The 22,078-nt window shown below is 41.9% G+C and overlaps 1 protein-coding gene across 13 annotated transcripts in view; it reads right to left on the reverse strand.

Annotated features, from left to right (window-relative positions):
• CDYL2 (chromodomain Y like 2) overlaps positions 1-22,078 on the reverse strand; it is a 258,880-nt gene that overhangs the window by 104,717 nt on the left and 132,085 nt on the right. Inside the window, exon 2 of one of the 13 annotated variants that reach the window (XM_078357812.1) lies at positions 513-591. The exons of the other annotated variants lie outside the window; for them this stretch is intronic. The gene's annotated coding sequence lies outside the window, so the exon portion shown is untranslated. The remainder of the gene's footprint in view (positions 1-512; positions 592-22,078) is intronic. 13 annotated transcript variants of the gene reach the window in all.

Here is a 22,078-nt window from a genome sequence, read left to right on the forward strand (position 1 = left end):
GCAACCCCCGCCTCCTGGGTTCAGGCAATTCTCCTGCCTCAGCCTCCTGAGTAGCTGGGATTACAGGCATGCACCACCAAGCCCAGCTAATTTTTTGTATTTTTAGTAGAGACGGGGTTTCACCATGTTGATCAGGATGGTCTCGATCTCTTGACCTTGTGATCCACCCGCCTCGGCCTCCCAAAGTGCTGGGATTACAGGCTTGAGCCACTGCGCCCGGCCTCCTGTCTTTAATAAATTAGCCAGTCTCCGATATCTCTATTAGCAGCATAAGAATGAATTAATACATCCTGGTACAGCCACAGCCCTCCCTGTAAGGAATCCCCTCCCATTCCATTTTGAGGATGAGGCTCAGAAAGGATTTCCATCAAAGAGAAACCTCAACCTGTCCCACCCAGCTGCAAAGGGCGTCACCATACCCAGCAATCAATAAATATCAGCTGGTAGTCACACTTCCTTTAAAAAATGAACAAATAAATAAAAGACACAGGAGGTTTTTTTTTTCCACTTACATGTAGAAAGTACTAGAAGTTCAATCTGTAGTTGAAGTTTTTCTCAGTTCCAAAGCACGGAGAAAGAGCAAACAGGAATCTGGTAATGATGAAATCTTTATTATAAAGTTGCTGCAATCCTCATAGAAAATATTGAAAGATATAAAAAATTGTTTATTATAAAGCAACATGAGGCAATTACCTATCTACATTCCGAAAATAAAAATGTTCTTCTGGCAACACAGCGCCTGCTTGCAAATTGAACAGAAGCGTAAGGTGCCAGTCAGACAAGAAGAAATACAAATAGAAAAGCGCGGGCAGGACTGCCTTCTCCTGTTTTGAAAATACAAATTTGTTCCAACACAATTTATATATTAGGGAATAATTTGAGCACAATGCAAATTTTGTGTTTGCTTGTGCACAATTTCATCCATGAGAAGCACTTAGATGAATGCAGAAAGCTGCACTAGTTGAACTAAGCCATGGAGGAATACACAAGACACACACACACACACCACACACACACGCGCGCTCACGCCTCAGACACCCACCAGCTGCCCTAATTCATCAAGTGAGTGTGTTCCGGATGACACGTATCCACAACTTTCAGACAACCCTATTTCACAACCCCACAATAACTAGCCCTTCTCATAGCTACTTCCGCAAGCCAACTTTCAGTCTTTTTCAAAGCTAAAGTACCACATTTGTCGTAGTAATTACGGATTTCTTAACCATCTTGCAAGGGCAAAACTGTACTGCCATTCCTTTTTTCACGGAGCCACTGACAACGTTTTTGAGTTTTGTACCCCAATCCTCCTTTTTCCATAAGCTCTGTTTTTTTATTACATGATTACGGACAGCAGGCTGATTGTTAAGAATACTCAGGTCACATTACAGCAGAACTTACGGCTAAATGTTCTTCCATGGCTTATTTAATTTTTAAAGGAAATACACAGTACTATAAATTGGTACAGCCCTTCCAGCAGTCATATGACAATATTTACCAAGTTATGTCCATATCTTTGAACCAAGTAATTTGAGAGAATTTACTCTAAGGACATAATTCCAAAAGAAAACAGAAATAAGATGTGTGCACTAAAATGTTCATTGTGACACTGATGTAGATGTGTCATTATCATTGAAGAGACTATGTAACCAAATAGTAAATGAGTATAACATGTTGTTCGGCGAATAGAAAATAGAAACGTGTGTTAACAGGTTAACAGTAGGAAAACAAAGAATGGAAGGATCGTAGTAATAGGTTGAGTTGTATTGTCAGGATAGGATTGAAGGTGATCTATTACATATCTTGAAAAAATTCCTTAATGTTATAATACTGCTTACACACAAACACACACACAGACACACACAAAAAACTGTTTAAATTTTTTTAAGAGCTAAGTCACCAAGAAGTGTTTTGAATATGCTAATTTTCAGTTTTGTTTAAAATCAGAAATAGTTCTTCACTGCATATCATCTACCCAGCACAGTATTTATTTCGAGACGTGAAGGAAGTAATTTGAAATTTTGGTTTCATGAATACATATTTTTGTAACAGTACAAATCTGAATCCTGAACTACAGCTGGTAATCTTCAGTTTGTCACTAAAACTAATTTGCAGCCCTGCTGCTTGCTGTAAATATGGAAACAATAGTCCCTTTGCAACTCACAGACATGCAGGACAAAACATACCAATGGAAAGTAAAGGTTGTGCCATGCGACTGCAAATTGGCAAGCTGGACAGTGCTTGCACACAGGCTGTGTTACTGGGTGAAAACCAGGTGGGAGGATTTGTTTCAAGCAGGGCTGTTACCAGGAAGACAACTTTCTGGACAAAGCAGATGGCCAACTAGAAGTGGGGCATTTTCACGTTAACAAAATCAACCGCCCAATAGATTCTGTGAACAATATAAAGTGCATATCTTTAGCTCCAAGTCAGCCTAGTGACAGCTCATGGAGGGCTGCATGCACACCTCAGAGCGGACAAAGGTGGGACTGCTCTGAGCGCTTAACAGAGTCCCGTTTTCACCGACACTTGAAGTTAATAAAAGAGTTGACATTTCCCATAGGAAAAAGCTTTCTCCTCCTCTGAGCTCGCAGGATGCAGGATGGGAGACAGAGCTCAAGGTCTGAATCCTGACAGCCCTTGGTTTTTAACTTAGCTACATGCTGTGTGACCCACAGCAAATTCCACTACCTCTCTGAGCCTCCCTTTCCTCTTCAGAAATGTAGGCATAACAGTCTCTCTTCAATGGCTGTTCTAAGGATTAAATGTTTTAAAAAGCAACACACCTGGCCCTAAGAGGGCCTTTATAAATACTCAGTAAACCTGAAGTTTAGCATTTCAAGGGGCACTGCTGCCACCTGTACTCCTAATCCTGGGCCCTTGTCTGATGTCCCCAGCAAAAGCATAGCAACCTGGCTGACCACATTCAGTATGGCACTGCAGAATTGAGACCTCAACGGGACCTTGAACTATCCATTATCACCAACAGGGGAGAAGGCCACCTCGCCTGACCCACTCACACCATCGAAGCCATAATTATAGGGAGATGAGGCTGGACGGTAAGGAGATCGAGTTCTAAAATTTGTCCCTTCACGTTTAAAAAATAATAAATTAAAAAAAAATATATATATATATATATATATATATCCCCAAACCACTACCCATTGTGATTTAATTGAATGCAATTAAATTTGGGTATGGTTTAAAATGATATCCAAAGAGTCCCTGAAACAGAACCACTTGATCTCCTGGAGACCATGTATGAAAACTCCAGTGCAAATTAGCACTGCCTGGTGTCTGTCCTCTGTGTGCCCTTCCAAGTCTCTCCTGGTCCATTCGTCAGTGTCACGACATAGCTGGTCCCTGGCTGCTCTCCGTGTTGGTGGGGCCTCACGTCTCCTTGTTTCCTCCCCACCACAGCAAGAAACTGAACACTCTCAAACATGAATGAGGCAAAAACGAGCACAAACCCCACAGCAGGATGGGGCAGCGGCATCTCCTTCCACTGTGGGAGAAGGTGGGTGCTGGAGGCAGAAGGAAGGAGGACTCCGTAGGTCTCTACAGGGTGCTTGGAAAGGAAAACCAAACCACAGTGGCCCCCAAAAGATGCCTATGGGTAACACAGCCCTGAGCTACAGTGCACAGCTCTGCGATGAATGGGAAATGGATGGCTTGAAGAAAATGCAGTCAACAAAAAGGATCGTGTCCCATTTGCCATCAGACATATCTACTTCCTTTCCTCTGATGGATGCAGGATGCATGACTGGCTCTGAATTTTATATACCCTGGATGTTGCAATCTTAGTAAAACCTAGCCCAAAGGAGCACCAGCCTCCTTGAGAGCAAATGTGGACTTCCTGCTAGTGCCCAACAGAAGGGACAAGAGGAAGGAGGAGAGCCACACAGATGTCCAAAGTCAAATGCACTCCAGGTCCAGGTTGTGGCTCGTGTTTGGCTGCTCTTGTCTGAGCTGTTCTCAGGTCCTCAGCAGCCGTGCTTACTCATACAAGAATATCCCTTTAGAGACTGCGTTCTTTAAGGGTATGGCCCATGATATGCTGTGGGCTGTGGCTCTTTCTACCTCTCCTCCTGCTCATAATGCCCCATGCAACATCTGCCATACTGTAGGCATTTACTAAGTGCTATGTGGCTGGAAAGATAAACGCACAGAGAAATGTGTAGCTGGATGAATTTTCAAAACTGTGAGAACAGTGCACTGGGGGAAGAAGTCTGCAACCATTCAAGAGACTCTATCAGATTGTCACATGCCATTTGTAGACACACATCCAGAAGACTGATAGCATTTTTAATTAAATCAAATGGCCTTTCAGATACACTGTTACCACAGCCATGGTTACCATTCAGGGTGTTCCACTGGGATACTAAAGCTTATCCCAGAGCACAAAAGGTCCCTCTGAACCTTTGATGAGCTCTAATCAAAGATTCCTCAGTCGTCTGGGGATGACCAGGACCTTGACACAATCTTCTCTACCATCCTATGGCTGGGTGTGGGTATACTGCACGGATGAACACATTAAGATCTCCTGTCTTCTAATAAAGTGACCTTTCTCGCCTTCCTATCAACTGGCAGGATCTATTTCCCCTCCCCTTGAACCTGCTGGACCTTTGAGACTGTCGTGGCCATAGGGAAGTAACCCTTATGTTACTTCTATGGCTATCTCATAAAACTGCCATTCATTTCCGCTCTGCTCTCCTGGGATGCCTATTCTTGGAACTCAGGAGCCATACTGATATATCTGTTGTTGTGTCTCCTGTGTTCTCCAGTGGCACTGCCACTGCTGTAGGACACCAGCTCTCACAGCAGCCTCCAAAGGAAAATCCCTGCACCACTCTGGCCTCTCTTCCCTCCACTCTCACATTGTCTCCAGAGAATTTTCCATAATAAAAATCTGATTGTGTCCCCCACTCCCTCTCCCCGTTTAAAACTCTCCACTGTTCAACTGAGATGTAAAACTCTTAATATGGTCGGTAAGCCCTGCACAGTTTGACATCTACCTGCACCCCTTGCCCCTTCACCTTCCATCTCCTCCTCACTTTCTACACTGCAGCCACTCTATGGAATCATCCAGGCCTCCAAACCTTACCTCAGTGCCTGGCCCTTGCACCCTGGAAAGTCCTTTCCTTTCCCATTCCTCTTCCTCTAACTCCTACCCATCCCTAGATGGAAGAAGTAGATTCTAAGCCAGATTTATTAAGCCTAAAAGCCAGCTCTGAGGCTGACCTGTGGTTATGCCTTTGGGCAGAGGTCTAAAGCTCTTTATGCCTCAGTTCCTCATGGGGATGATCATCATTCCTGCTTCATGGGATCATTATAAGGATGAAAAGTTAGCCCATGCAAATCAGGTAAAAATAACTGTAACAAGGCTTGGTACATAAAAGGAATTCAGTGACTGTTTACTCCTTATTCTTAGCTCAGATTTCACTTCATCAAACAGAAGCCACCTCTGTGGCTCCCCACACTAAGATTCCCTCATTAAATGCTCTTTCCTTCAAATTACTTATTGCATCATAATTATACATTCTTTAGTGGGACTCCTTCATTAGTGTGTATCACAAGAGCAGAATACATGTCTGGTTTTGCTCACACTATATGCCAAGACTTACCACAGCTCCTGAAATACTGGATTACTGGGTAGATGAATAGTAGATGGGTGGGGGGGGGGTGGATAAATGGATGGATGGATGGATGGTGGATGAATGGATATACTGATGGATGGATAGATAATAGATGGATGACTGGATGAATAGATGACCAGATGGATGATAATCAATGGGTGATTGAATGAAGGGCTGTAGAGATGGATGAATGGATAGATGATATAAGTAGGTATGTATGGATGATGGATGCATGATTGGATGGATAGATGGATGACTGATAGATGGACAGACAGATGAATGAATAGATGATGGATGGATGACTGGATGAATAGATGACCAGATGGATGATAATCAATGGGTGATTGAATGAAGGGCTGTAGAGATGGATGAATGGATAGATGATATAAGTAGGTATGTATGGATGATGGATGCATGATTGGATGGATAGATGGATGACTGATAGATGGACAGACAGATGAATGAATAGATGATGGATGGATGAGTGGAGAGATGATTAGATGAATGGATGATGGGAGGGAGGGATGGAGGGATAGAGGGATGGATGATTAAATAGATAAATGGATGGGTGAATGATTGGGTTGATGGATGGATGGATGGATGGATGGATAAATGGATGGATTAGATAGATGGATGCATGGACAGGTAGACAGATGGATAGATGGAGAGACAGCCCTGCTGACAAAGAGTGGTGACTAGCCATTCTCACCATTCAACCTTAGGCCCAGCAGCTTCATGTTCAGCAGCTACCAAGAGTCCTAGACTGCCTTGTGTGTCTTCTATAATGATCTTAAATATCACCAGTTCTCTTTCCTACATCATTATTATTCTTACAAAAAGACAGCAATGGGGCTAGAGGAGGCTAAATATCCTGGTGACAGTGGAGTAAGAAACTTCAAAAGACAACACACTGAACACAGCCACTGCCACCAGAGAAGGCTGATGGAGATGGAGGTGACCTGAGCTGGGGCAACTGAGAGCCCCCAGTGCTGTTCCCAAGACTCCACTAGGGTAAAGAGGGCTGCTTTACGTCTTTAGGAACTGTGAAGAGAAAACTCCTGTGGCAAACTGGAGACTGAACCAGACACCTTCTCCAATGTCCTCCACTATCTGGGAGGTAACAAGTATTCATGAGATCTTCTAGGGACATGGAGCAGTGAAGTGGACAGACAAGGCCCCTGTCCTTGGGAAGTTGGCCAGGATGTGTAAAAGGGAAACAATAAATAAATAATTAAAATAAATGATTAATTACTTGCATGTGTGCAAAGCAAACACTGAAGCCAGGAGGACTCTCCATCAAATGCTAGAAATTCCCTGGCACGCAAAAAGCGACAAAGTTCCTACAACAGTTCTCCCACGTGGTTTGTGGAAGCAAAAGCGGGGCACATTGAGCAGGCAGGTCTGTTTCTAATAAGTTTCTCCATTTGCAAGGTCAGGGATGCTGTGAGGCACATGTAATATGCATCTGCCGTCTGTCCAATGCTGGGTGCTTTCTCAAGCAGTCACTAAATCATCCTAACAAACCCATGAGGGGCTACTATCGCCACTTTACAGATGTGGCAACTGAGGTTCAGAAAGGTTAAATCAGAGCCCTAAGGCCACATGACCAAACTAAGAACAAAACCCAAGACTGTCTCCCAAGCCCGTGCTCTTTCTGCTATACCAGGCTGCACAGGGAGTGAGAAGTGACCTTTGTTTTATCTCAGCACAAAATTGAAGGGCTAATTTAAAATATTAATGTAAAATCGTCACTGTCAAAATCATCTTAAAATTCATGACTTGTTTAAAGATGGATGACCAGCTGAGCTATTATCTTAGTGTCATGGCTGCCATCACGCTAAGCACCTTATGTGTACAATCCCATGTAATCCTCACATCAGTCCACTCAAGGAGAGGTTAGGACCATCATACCTGATTTACAGGTGTGGAAACTGAGGCTGTGGGAATTAAAGCGCTCACCCTAAGGGCCAGAAGTTGAACCCAAGCCCACCCACCTAAGAGCTGCATCACCTGGCCATATTAAAACCGAGATGACTTACCTGTCCATGACAAGGCAGGCTGGATGGCAGCCAGACTCAGGAGCTAGAACTGGCCACTAAGGGAAAAGAATGCAGCTGAAGGAGACATTCTTGTCTGGCAAGTGTAACCTGACACCCGACGCTACAGCAGCAGATGGTAGGTGGTGTCCCAACAGACACATGGATCACAGGATGGAGAACCCAGAACAATGGGCCAGAGGACAGCATCCGGAAAGCCTGCCCAGCAGCCATGCCTTTGCTGGAGACAGAATCCCAGTCCCTAGAAGAGGTACTGACCAGAGCAGGGGAGGGCCTGGGGTCTAGAGATGCAGAGAGGCCACTCAGGAGGCAAGGGAACAATGCAGGGATCCAGGGAGCAGAACCAGGAAGCCAGATAGAATTGTTCTTGGCAGTAAGTCCAAAGTTGTCAGAACTAGGGCATGAATTCTGGACCTGACAACTTAATGCTCCCAGAGAATTGGGCAGCAGCTCCTGAGATTACCATGGGACTCCTTGGAAGAGAACAGTACTCATTCATTCCTTCAGCAAGTATCGAACACCTGTTATGTGCCTGGCCAACGCTAAGCCCTAGCGCGTACTGAGCAAGACTGACACAGTCCCTGAATCCTGTGGATGCAAAGGCAATGTTTCTGAAACCAGAGTCTGAGGATCCCCAGAGGCACCTATAAAACTGAAGATTTCCAGGCCCTGCCCCATATGTGCTGAAAGAGGCTAGGAGCAGGAATCTGCATGGGTCTTGAGTGAGTCCTCTAAGTGCTCAGTGCCTCCGTCTCCCCATTTGTAAATGGGATTAGGAACATGAACGGCTCACACGTTGCTGTATTAAGTAACTGCACTCAGCACAGGGTAGGGGCTTGACACAAGCCAGAATCGTCATGATCCTCATCATTTTCATTTTCTGCATCATCATGGAGAGACAGGGCTTCATTTTAACAAGGACCCCTCGTCATCTATGTGCACTAAAGTCTTAGAATCACTGGATAATTTTCAGCTCTGCAGGCAGTTTCGGCTTCTACAACATACGGACTAGCCAACAACTCAAAATTAAGACAAACAAGTATCGGTACCTCAAGCTGCCCGGGGGAGACGACAAGGCCACTCAGGACCGCAGTTCTGAACCCCTAATGCCTGGCCCCCTCTCCTGTGAACCCAGACATAGTGGCAGGAAACGAAGAGGCTGTCACGCTATGTAGTCATGAGGACAGGAAGCACCTTGTTCACAGCCTGTGTCTGTCTGTGCAGGGATGATGACAATAGAATCAGCCCAAGCAGGTACCGGAGACACTGCTGGGACCTGCCTTGGTTGCGTGCTGTCCCGCCCTGGCTGTGCCCTGGCATCTCTGTACCCAAACCCTGATCATCCAGAAAGGGATTCAAATGCATCATTGATGTTCCCTGTGGCTGGGTCATTTCCCAACCGTGTCCCCTCTCCCATGCCGTGACACTGTAAAGCCACTGGCCATTAGGGGTCAAGAAAACAAAATTCAGGCAGAAACAAGCAAGTAAAGAATTAAAGTGGTAAGTAAGGATTTCAGCCATCTCTCAGGCCCTGAAACCGCACAGTATCCATGCAGATCCAAGAGGGGAACGCTCGCTCAGAGGGCCCTTCTCCCAGTTCCTCTCACGTCTCCCCTCTTTGTGGACATGCCTGGATTCCACGATGGATCCCAGAAAGCACCAACAGTCATGGGCACTCTAAACTCCCTAACATCAAGGAAGCAAAGAGACAAAAACTCAGCACTGGGTTTTGTCATGCAGATCTGATGCCAATTCCTGCCATCAATGTGAACGGTCACCACATGGTCCAAGTAGTGTCCAATGACCAGGCAGTGCAAAAACAACCTGTGCTCACAAATGCCTCTGACAAACCTGGTCACGAGTGTCCTTTGACCCCAACAGGAAGTACTCTAGAAATGAGGGTATCCTCTTCTACAAGAGCAAGGAACACTGTTCTCTGCTGACAATGCTTTACAAGTTGAGGGTATTTTGCTCAGGAGTATCTGCCCCCATCAATCCTTTCAAAGGGGCTTCCGAAACAGATGTTGCTGCTGGGAAAACATGTACCTGGCACTTCTTCCTGGGATTCAGGGTGCATTTTCCTCTTGGACCTGTGTATAAATGCGTGCAGGCGGCAGCTGATAACGCCACTCATTGTTACTATCATTCAGCAGCATTAGTGATTGAAGATTTCAGTGGGGTGGCCAGGGAATCCTGCTACCACTTGTAATTTTGTTTCTGTTTTAAAAATAAACCCTGAGAGCCTTCCGCTTCAGAAATTGAGCATGTGTGGTTGCTGAAAGGCTTTCTTTAGAGTCACAAGTGGGGTAACTTATCTTAAATAAGGGAATAGACTAAAATAACCAAAGACCCACATCATTTCATTATAAGGAAGTGGCTGCAGAGAGAAAATAATGAGCTCATCCTGGAGAGACCTTAAGTGCAGTAAACGCATTTCTGCCAAGACCCCAGGAAAATGTCAGCTCCTCCCAGGCAGTCAGGGGCTTCCTTCTCAATGCCCCCGGTTCTTGGCCAAAACAAGAAGTACCAAAAATCCCAATGCTACTGAGAACAACCAGTGACAGAATGAGGGCACTAAGAAGCCAATCACTGCCATCTGCCAGTTGTTTGCAGTGTTCACGTTAGATATTTTACCTGCAGTAATTTATTTAATCCTCACAACAGTCACCTGAGGTGGTGACTCATTCCCATTTGATAGCTAAGAAACTGAGGCTCAGAAAAATTACAGGGTCTGCCTGAAGTCAGGTAGCAAACGCACGCTGGTGCCTGGATTCACAATCATCCCTGATTCACACGCTTCTTTTCCAAGGCATGAGCAGGTTTGGGCAGCAAAATGGTGTCAGATGAGGAAGTCCTTCAATTAGTCACTATTTGGAGAGTGGTGATCATGACCCTTCAAACTGCTCTTGAGCTGTCTGTTCTGCCTTGTCCCCATGAGCCCAGTCATCTTTTGCAAAGCCAAGCTGCTGGTGACCACTTTCTTCTAAGCAGATTTACCATCTAGCACATGATCCACCATGTTCCACTGATTCTAAAAGACACACAGTTTCCCATTTCATCATCTCTGTAATCAGGATTGAAATCAAGCATGCCTAACAGTGGCCCGGCGAGGCCACCCCTCAGCTTCTCCAGGACTGAAGCTGAGCAACGACCATAGCGAAGATGGAAGATGGCTGCCCTGTCCCCTCCCCCGTGATCCCTACCGCCACCCTTGTCCTGGTACCTGCAGCTCCTTTGCCCTGTCCACCTCTTCCCCAACTCACTGAACTTGCTGGGCTAAAAATCTAGGGACTGTGTCCCAGGCACAGCCAGGAAGAGGTCCTGGCCGCTTCTCAGTTCTGGTGTCTGTTAGCTATTACAGTACTCTAAGGAGAGACCCTTCTTTGAGGAGGAAATCGTTATGGACCCCTCAGAAGCTGAGAGAATGTTTAAAAGGGCTCTATAGACAAATTGAAATAACAATTCCCAGTGATATGGAAGCACTGAGTCATATAACAGACAAGGTGTTTCTTTTAAATGTTCAATGGTTCAATCTTGGCTGCAAAATAGAATCACCTAAAGAGGTTTTTAAATACTGACTTTAAAAAAAAGAAGAAAATGGATAAAATGAATGAATAAGTGAATGAAAAAAACTAATGTCCACACCCCAAATTACTGATATTATTGGTCTGGAGCAGGGCTGGGCACTGAGGACATGTGAAAGCTCACCAGGTGATTACATAAAATAACAGAGCATCTTATAGTCCATAGTTTTTAGAGTCATTGGAAGCAAACACAGTGCTCAGTCCTGAGAATTTACCCAGGGAACACACTATGATCTCCCAAACACTTCCCAGCTCCTCTTGATGAGACAGATACCTTATCTAGCCAGCAATGGCAAAGTCATCAACAATGGAATGGGCACACAAGCTGCATGTATTTTGTTATCTGTAATTGTCAGAACATACCTACGCCTGGTTTTCTTAGGCCCATTTTATAGATAAGAAAACTAAGGATTCAAAATGTAAAAGTTGCCCAGGGTTACAGAGGAAGACCGGCAGACATCTGAACACCAGGGCCTTTTCAAAACACCACACTGACTCTCCAACATACTTCCTTCTTTGTACAGGGCTAGGAGCTAGAATTCAAGGATGGTCCATGCATTCTTAGATTTTACAATCCATGCCTGGAGGCAGACTAATGCCCTACTCAAGAGCACACTTGGTGCCCTAAGCTTCCAACATACAAAAGGTTGAGCTCACAAGAGGGAAAATTATTTTTGGTTGGAGGATTTAGTCCCTATAGAGGAGAAGACTCGGGACTTGGCCCTTAGAGGGTAAGGAGGATTTCCACGAGCAAAGCAGAAGGAGAGGCCACAGCGGGGCTGTGGGGCCATGACCCTTTTCTGCTGCAGCATAAAGCCTGTGAACTGCCAAGCTCAGCAGAACACTTCCTATCTCTCCTCTTCAGTCCCTGTGCGCTGTGTAAGCACTGCAGGCACCTGCCTGGGCTAGCCATTTGCTTCCAAGTGCACTTAGGTGTGTGGTCTAGCCCAGGAATTCCCAGAGAGAGGAAAAGCAGCCCTAAGAAGCCATCTCAAGACATCTCCTCTCAGGAGTTTTCCTCCCAACACAAAGGCTGCATTCACCTACGCGTGGCTCCTCCACCGGGAGCTGCGCCCAGAAGGGTTGTATGAAGTGATCTCTAGTTTGGTATCAAGTCCAGCTTCGGCTTCACAGCAGTGAGGAGCTGAGATGAACGTTTAATTTACACTTTGCTTTCTGTCTGTGGCTGAATCTGAGGCTGGGAGATGGGATGTTTCTAATTAAGAACTCTAATTCTGGCTTCTGAACTCCAAGCTCCCAAAATGCAAACTCTCCAAGTGTCAGCCTCACCCAAGAGCCACCACAGCTCAGGTGAGACAGACCCCATGCCCCAGCACACTGGTCTTATCTCAATGAGATACTGATCCCACAAGATGGTCCTCCTGTTCCTTAGGATGAGGTCACAAGCCATAGCCTACAAGCTGCATCCAGGTGACCAGCTGTTTCAGTAAAGAAAGTTTTATTGATAACACAGCTGTACCATTCGTTTTACATACTATCTATGGCTACTTTCAAAACCGCAGAACTGAGTAGTGGCGACAGAGACCAAATGGCCCAAAAACTGAAAATATTTACTCTCTGGCCTTGGCAGAAAAAGTGCCAACTCCTGATGAAGAAGAAACAGAGGAGAAGGAGATAAAGGAGGAAGAGGAAGAGAGAAGGAGAAGAAGACAAAGAGAGGTGGGGGTGGAGGAGGAGGAAGAGTGGAAAAGGAGAAAGGAGGGAGAGAAACAGAAAGGAAGAAGGAAGAAGAGAAAGAAGATGGGAGCAGGAAGAGAAAGGCGGCGAAGAGAAAGAAGGAAGAGGAAGAGAAGGAGGAAAAGACAAGGAGAAGAAGGAACAAGAGAAAGGAGAAGAATGAGAAAGAGGAGATAGAAAAGAAAGGAAGAGGAGGAAGATAAAGAGGAAGAGGAAAGAAAGGAGAAGAGAAAGAAGAAGATGGGAAGAGGAGGAGGAAGAAATGGAGCAGGAGGAGACCTAGAGAAATTACGTCTGTCACAGCATTGCTATCAGGTGGCTCTTTCTTCTATGCCATTAAGGTTTTATCTCTTAAAGAACTAATCTGTGAAACTCTGGAGCTATTCCACTCCCTGCAGCATGAAAATCCCGACTCTTTGTCATGGCTCATGAAGTCCCATAACCCTCTCCACCCACCTCAAGCACATAATACACACCACACACATGTGGCGCTTCATGACCTTGCACGAACTATATCAGTGCACCTGGCCTGTAGTATTGTTTTATGAAAGCTTTGTTTCACATACATATACACACATGCATTTATGTACTAGGCCCATGATACAACATAGATTTCTTTCCATAGCTGACAGTCAAGACAAAGACTGAAAGCCACGACACTACCACTCTGTGAATCACATCTCAAATCCATTCACTTCTCTGCAACACCAAGTCACCAAACCTCCCATCCAGACCTTTGTGGCAGCTTCCCACATGGTCTTCTTGTCTAAAGTCTTGACCCATGGCCAATGTGCTCTTCATAGCACGGCCAGGGCAATCTTTTAAACTGTAAAGTCAATTCTGTAAGGCCCTATTCTCAAACCCTTTGATAGTTTCCCACTGAGCTAAGAATGGAATCCAGGCTTCTGAGCACAGCACACAGAGTTAAGCATGGTCTAGATGTTACCTGCCCGTCCCACTCCTGGACTGCACTTCAGTTGAGCCACCTTCTATCGGTCTGAGGACATGTTCAGTTCTTTTCCACTATAGAGTCTTGCAGGGCACTGGTCCCTTTCACTGGAACATTCCCACTTCCCATATACCTGCACAACACACAACACCAACACACACACACACACACACACACACATACTCACACACTCTTTGCCTCACCAACATCTATTCAATCCTTCAGTCCTAGTTTAATGTCACTTCCTTGGAGCATCTTCCCTGAATCCCTAACACCTTAGATAAAATTGGAGACCCTTATATTTGAGCATTCTTTTCTATTCCTTTACAACACTTACCACAACAGTAATTAGTGATCTGTAGGATTCATGGTGACGATCTACTTCTACCCTTGGATGGCAAGTCCCATGTAGCTGGCTCTATGTCTGTCCTATTCACTGCAATGTCCCCAGCATAGCACCTGGCCCACAGTAAGTGCTCAGGAAACATTCACTGAATAACTGAGTCTACAAATCTCATCCTATGGTCTATGTATCTCAGTCCACACATTGCAAATTCTTACTTTCATATCCAAGAACTATGCCATTAAGGTTCTCAGTTGCTGTGGCCTAAGATAAATGCAGAAGTTCCAGCAGTCCACAGGAAAGTCTGTTCAACTGACCTGAGAAATCCTAACCCAGAATGAATGGAACATCCAGTTGGCATATTTTGCTCCTGAAAACCAGCCAACCGCAGTGTGAGCAACGCACTTCAGTAACGAGCATGCTCCCTGCTATTCAAGAAGAGTAGAATCCGAATTCTACAACCCAGATGGGGGAATCCCCATTTTTTTCAAATTATCATTTGTTACAAACACTCTTGGTGCCAATCAACCCACAGCTTCTAAGACATCTTCTGAAGTGGGGTGACAATTAGTCACTCACCTGCTGTTAAAAAGGCCAACTGTTAATTGTTCCTTAGAATTTATTTAAGCTTCCTTCATTATGTATGTCTGAGTCACAAAAAAGCAGTGACATCTATTTTAAGTTCAAAACTAATTTGCTAATCCAGAAAATCATGTCAGGTATGATGAAATAAGATTGCTCATGAGTTCAAATGGTTGAAGCGGGATGATGGGTTCGTGGGAGTTCAGCCTAAGATTCTTTCTGTTTTTGTGTATGCCTGAAATGTTCCACATACATGTTGCAAAGGGATTTGAGGAACATTTTGTAACTCAAATCAACATTCATCCACAGGTTTTCTCCTGATAAGAAGCATTTGTTTTTAAAACCAGCAACGAAATGAAAGACTTCATAAAACAAAGAGACTGATTTTAACACAACAAACAATAACTGTATAATCCAACTCCAATTTACTATAACATTTTACTAAAATAACACTGAATTATGAAGGAATTTCTAATTGCTATGTATTTTAAAACTGAAGTTCTATTTAAAGCAAGTTTTAAGTAACTGAAAATTCTCAGGTACAAAGTTTGACATTCAATATGTCTTTACTGAACAAAAGACCAGCTTAGGCATCTTTCTCCATTAAGATGCAACTATTTGTTAGCCTAAACACAAAGAAAAAGGTTAATAATACATAGCATTCAGATCTTGGTTCTAATATCATTCTCCAATAAAAGGAGCAAGGGTTTCTTACAAAACTGTTTGACTCTAGGGTTGAAACATGGAATATATAAAATGAGCCTGGAGTGTCCTGCAGTGCCAGAAAGTAAGGAAGTATCAATAGCAACAACAACAACAACAACAACAACAAAAAGCCAAGCATGGTGGCCCATGGGCTTATGCCTATAATCTTAATGCTTTGGGAGGCTGAGGCAGGAGGATCACTTGAGCCCAGGAGTTTGAGACCAACCTGGGCACATACATAGATGGTGTCTCTATAAAAAATTTAAAAATTAGCTGGGCATGATGTCATGTGCCTATAGTCCCAACTACCCAGGAGGCTGAGGTTGGAGGATTGCTCGAGTCCAGGAGGTGGAGGGTGCAGTGAGCCATGATTGTGCCACTGCTTTCCAGCCTGGGCAACAGAAGAAGATCATCTCAAAAAAACAAAAACAAAAACAAACAAACAATATATATATATATATATATATATAACAATATATATATATATATATACGTATATATATATATATATACACACATACATACACACACACTAATACCTACCACTTAAAAAAAAAACATATCTACTACTAAAAAAAACTACTAAATAATATCTACAATATCTATCTACTAAACAATACCTACTATGAATCTGCATCTCAGTAGTAAGAGCAAGAATCACTACTACAGACAGTACAGTCATGACAAAGAAATTACCTCTTCCCCTAGCTCCCAGTTTAGGGCTCTAGTTCCACTACAGGAGGGAGGCAAAGAGTCCCTCGTCCTCTCCTTCTGCAGCTCCATGTTATAGATGCATGGGCACAGGTGAGAGACTAGAGAGATTCCTTTCCCCAGCCCAGCTTCCATTTGTAGGACAAGGGCTCTACTGTAAGCTTGATAGGGGAACAGAATACTGGGGCTTCATTCACCCCCCAAACCAAAATGCTTACAGAGTGGAGGTTACGTGCACTGGGGGCAAGCTGAGAACACTAGAGTACTACTATCCTTTCCCCAGTGCACATGCCTAGAGCGGAAGTGCCACTTCTGGTATTGTGAGCTTCTGTTCCCAACCCCAGCCTCAGTACAGTGGTGTAGAAGTTCTGCCCAAAGGGAAAGAGGCCATAAAAACTGGCAAGCCTAGAGCTATGCCTTAGGAAATCAAGTTTATTTAGAACAGGACACAGATAAGATCATACTCAAGGACACTGCTGAAAACAAAGGAGATGTTGGTGGCTAACCAGTTAAGAGAGAACTGGTAGCTCCGTGAAACAAGTGAACATATGAAGTGGAGTCATAAGCTTAACAGAGAGAACAAGGAAAGAGACCATCAAGGAAGGCTCTCCTAGGATCATTCTTATCCCAAGAAGCCAGAAGCCTGAGCATATGCATTAGATTGGACACAATCAGGATTGCTCAGAGCCAGACGTAGAGCAAACCTGAAAGTATTCCCCAGCCAGAATCCATCAGCAAAGAGCGGAGACCCTATCAGTTCAATGGGTTGGAGAACAATTTCTCATCAACTGACTGAACGATAAACCACAGTGACCCTAGTCTCCAAGACAAACAAAAATCTAATGATAAAGCATGAAAATCTAACTTGATAAAGGGGCATAAGCGCAAAATTTGACCAATAAGTGGCTTATGCTGACACAGAGGGAATCCCTAGGAAACCAGACTAAAGGATAACAACAAGGGGAAAATGCTGAGCAGGTACATCAGAAACTGCACACTGCAGGGAAAGTAAGACTACTGAATTCATTCAACCTAGTCATTAAACACATCAATAAAGAACCAAACAAAAACAACAACAATCTCTGGCGAGGGTTGAAGGAGCAAATCAGTATCCAGGCTTGCTACAATATATTATCTAAAATGCCCAGTTTTCAACCAAAAATTCAGACATATGAGAAGAAAATGAAGGTATGATACATACACAGGGGTGAAAAGCAAGCAATATAAATTGTCTTTGAGGGAACCCAGATGGTGAACTTAGTAAAGACTTCAAAACAGCTGCTATCAGTATGTTCAAAGAACTTAAGGAAAACTGTTTAAAGAATTAAAGAAAAGTATGATGAGTATGATACATCAAATAGAAAATATCAATAAAGAGAGGGAAATTTAAAAAACAAATGGATATCTAGAAGTTGAAAAGTACAATCACCAAAATGAAAAAAAAATCCTATCAGGGCTTAACAATAGATTCAACAGACTTGAGTTCGTAGAAGAAAGAATCAATGAACTTGAAGGTAAGTCAGTAAAGATTACATACATCTGAAGAACTGAGAAAAAAAATTTTTTTAATGAACTGAGCCTTAGAGAAATGTGGGACATTATTAAGCACATCGATATTGCATAATGGAAGCACAAAAAGGAGAAGAGAAAAAAAAGGAAAGAGTAAATATTAAAATAAATAACAGCTGAATACATCTTTAACAAGAAACACTAATTTATGCATTCAAAAATCTCAATAAACTCCAAGTGAAACAAACCCAAAGATGTCCACAACCAGACACATCATAGTCAAATGTTGAAAGACAAAGATAAACGGAAAATCTTTTAAGCAGCAGAGAAAACAACTCATCACATACAGGGGAATTACAAGAATATTAATAGCTGACTTGTCAACAGAAACAGTGGAGGCCAGAAGGCAGTAGAGCAACATATTCAATGTGCTAAAAGAAAAACTCTTAACCAAGAATCTGCTATCTCACAAAAATAACTTCTAAAAGGTCATTTTATAATAATAAAAAGCCCAATGCATCAAGAGGACATAAATTTAACATTTATGCACCTAATAATAGAGCTTCAGAATACAAAAAGCAAAAACTGATAGAAGTAGGAGATGGATCCACAATTATTATAAAAGGCTTAAATATAATTTTCTCAAAAAGTAATGGAACATGTACCCAGAAAAATAAGTATATATGAAAAAATCAAGATATAGAAAAATCTGAACACTACTGTTAACCAAACTGACCTAGCTGACACTTACAGTGTACTCTACACAAGTAGAGCAGAACAGACTTTAAGTCCATACATAATATTTGTCAACATCGCCCATAGCCTAGACTACAGACCCCCAGCATTTTTTTGGCATCAGGGACCAGTTTCATGGAAGACAATTCTTCCATGGACTGGGGCCAGTGGGAGGTGGGGTGGTGGGGGGAAGGCTTCAGGATGAAACTGTTTCACCTCAGATCATCAGGCATTAGTTAGATTCTCCTAAGGAGCACACAATCTAGATCCCTTGCATGTGCAGTTCACAATAGGGTTTGCAATCCTAGGAGAGTCTAACGCTGCCTCTGATCTGACAGGAGGCAGAGCTAGGTGGTAATGATCACGTGCCTGCCATGCAGCTCCTGCTGTGTGACCCAGGTCCTAACAGACCACAGATCAGTACCAGTCCACAGTCCAGGGTTGGGGACCCCTGGTCTAAACCACAGAATAAGTCTCAATACAGTTAAGAGGACTGGTGTCATACAAAGTATTTCTTAGACCAAAATACAATTAAATTAGAAATTTATGACAGAAAGATCTCTGGAAAATCCCTAAATATTTGGAAATAAAGCAATATACTTCAGAAGGAAATTAGCAAGTATTTAAAGCAAAAGTAAAATGAAAACACTATGTATCAAATTAGTGGGATGTTGGTAAAGCCTATATTAGTAAAGAAGTAAGGTCTCAAATCAATTACCTCAGATTCTACCTTAAGAAACTTTTTTTTAAGGAAAAAAATAAACCCAAATAGGCAGAAGAAAAGAAATAATGAGGATCAGAAGACAAATCATAACATGGAAAACATTACATGATTTTAAAAATCAATGAAACCAAAAGCTGCTTCAATGAGAAAAATCAACAGGGGAAAAAAAAGAGAGATGCCCATTAGTATCGGGAACAAGGGAAGTAACATTACTGCAAATTTTCAAAATATTAAAAGAACAATGAGGGGAAATTATGCTATTGGCCAACAAATTTGACAACTTATATGAAATGAATAAATTTCTAGAGTGACACAAAGACAGGGCTCACTCAAGAGCCTAAATAGATAACCTGAACAGCTCTAATTTATTAAAGAAATTGAATTTGTATTTTAAAAATCTTTCCACAAGAAAAATCTCACTGGTGAATTATACCATTTACAAAAAAAAATCTACACAAACTCTTCTAGAAAACATAAGAGAACATAATAATATTTCCCAATTCATTCTATGATAGCAATATTGTATTGCCATCAAAAACCCAAGATATTGTAAGAATACGAACTACAAATGTCTATCATACAAATAAATGCAAAAGTTCTACAAACAATATTAGTTTAACAAATATAATCAAGTTTAACAATATTAAAAAAGGGAATGTACATCCCGAATGTACATCCTGACCAAGCGGCATTTATCTCCAGAATGCAAGGTTGGTTTAACATTCAAAAACATCATTGTAATCTGCCATAGTAACAAAATAAAGAAGGAAAATCATATAACCAACTCAACAGATACGAAAAAAAAATGAAGTCCCAACATCCATTCTTGATTTTTTAAATTTCAGCAAACTAGTAACTGAAGGGAATTTCCTCAACTTGATGAAATGCAACTCCAAAAAACCTGTGCCAGCATCACTCACATTTAATGGTGAAAGATAAATCAGGAATGACACAAGGACGTCTTTCTTATCGCTTCTATTCAGTATTTACTGAGGTTCTATCCAGGGCAATCAGGCAAGAAAAAGAAATAAATGGCATGCAGGTTGGAAATTAGAAGCAAAATTGATTTTATTCTCAGAAGATATGTTTGTCTTCTGACAACTGGAGGTAACTGGCTCAAGTCCTTTAAAAAAGCTACTAGAAGTAATATGTAGGTTTAGTAGGGCTGCATGACAGAACGTTAGTATATAAAAATCAATCATATTTCTATATGATAGCAATAATCAGAAATTGAAGTTTTTAAAAAATTCATTGAAACATATGAAATAAGGTTCAATCTGATAAAAAATATGCAAGACATATACATTGAAAACTACAAAACACTTTTTGAGAAAAAATTTTAAGATCTATATAAATAAGAAGATCATGTTTCCAGGTCACAAGAATATTTTTACGACTTCAACTCTCCAAACCAGTCTGTGGAATTAACACAATTCCAATCAAAATTCCAGCAAGTTTTTTAAAAGAATTGATAAGCTGATTCTAAAACTTGTATAGAAATGAAAGGAATCTAAAACAACAACAACAAAACCTGATTTCAAGACTATTCTAAGGTAATCAAAACAGTGTGATACTTGTGTAGAAATAAACAAATAGACCAATGAAATAAAGCATCCAGAATTAGACCCACACATATATTGACAACTGATTTTGACCAAGAAGCAAGAGCAGGTGAGCACAGAAAGTACAGTCCTCTCAACAAATGGTAATGGAACAACTGGATATCCATATGAAGCAACAAAAAACTCCAGTCCAGTCCTCACACCATATACAGAAATTAACTCAAAATGGATCATAGATTTAAACAAAAAACCTAAAATTCTAAGACTTCTAGAAGAAAATCCTTGGGACCTTGGCTCAGGTGAAGGTTTCTTAGCTAGGACACCAAAAGCATTATCCATAAAGGAAAAAAAAAACACTGAAAAAGAGGACTTGATGAAACTTAAAACTTCTGTTATTTTACTTTAAAAAAAAGCCATTAAAAAAAAGTACAAGTCATTGACTGAGGAAAAAAATATGTATCTGATAAAGACTTGTATCCAGAATAAACAGCTCATAAAACTCAATAAGAAAACTCAGTTTTTTAAACGAGCAGAAGATTTGAGCAAATATTCCACCAAAGAGGTATACAGATGGCAAATAAGCACATAAAAAGTTCTGAACATCAGTAGACATTAAAGAAGTGCAAATTAAAACCACAATTAGTTACCACTATACACCTATAAAAATAGACAAAATTAATAATACTTACCAAACTAAGTGTTAAATGTGGGGAAACTGGAACTCTCATCTGTTGCTAGTAGGAATGGAGAATGGTACAACCACTTTGGAAAACAGTTTGGCAGTTTCTCAAAAACTTAAACATGTATCTACTATATCATACCCCCATCCCACACTTACACATTTACGCAAAAGAAATACAAACATACATCCTTACAAAGACTTGTGCATGAATGCTCATTGCAGCTTTATTTGCAATCACTAAAAAGTGAAAACAAGGCACATACCCAGCAATAAGTGAGGGATAAATACACTGTGGTGTATCTATGCAATGAGCTATTACCTAGAAGTAAAAAAGAATGAATTACTGATACATACAGGAACATGGATGAGCCAGACAAAAGGAAGTACACATTGTATGATTGCATTTATATAAAATTGTGAAAATGCAAACTAATCTGCACTGGCAGAAAACAGATCAGTGGAATGAGGTGGGAAGCAGTAGAAAGAGAAGATAGATTACAAGGAGGCAAGAGAAAACATCTGGAAATGATAGAATGTTTATTAAACTGACAGAGGTGACAATTTCACAGGTAAAAATATGTCAAAACATTAAATATTACACTTT

Source organism: Callithrix jacchus, chromosome 20 (genome assembly GCF_049354715.1).
Source record: "Callithrix jacchus isolate 240 chromosome 20, calJac240_pri, whole genome shotgun sequence".
Classification (NCBI taxonomy): Eukaryota; Metazoa; Chordata; class Mammalia; order Primates; family Cebidae; genus Callithrix; species Callithrix jacchus.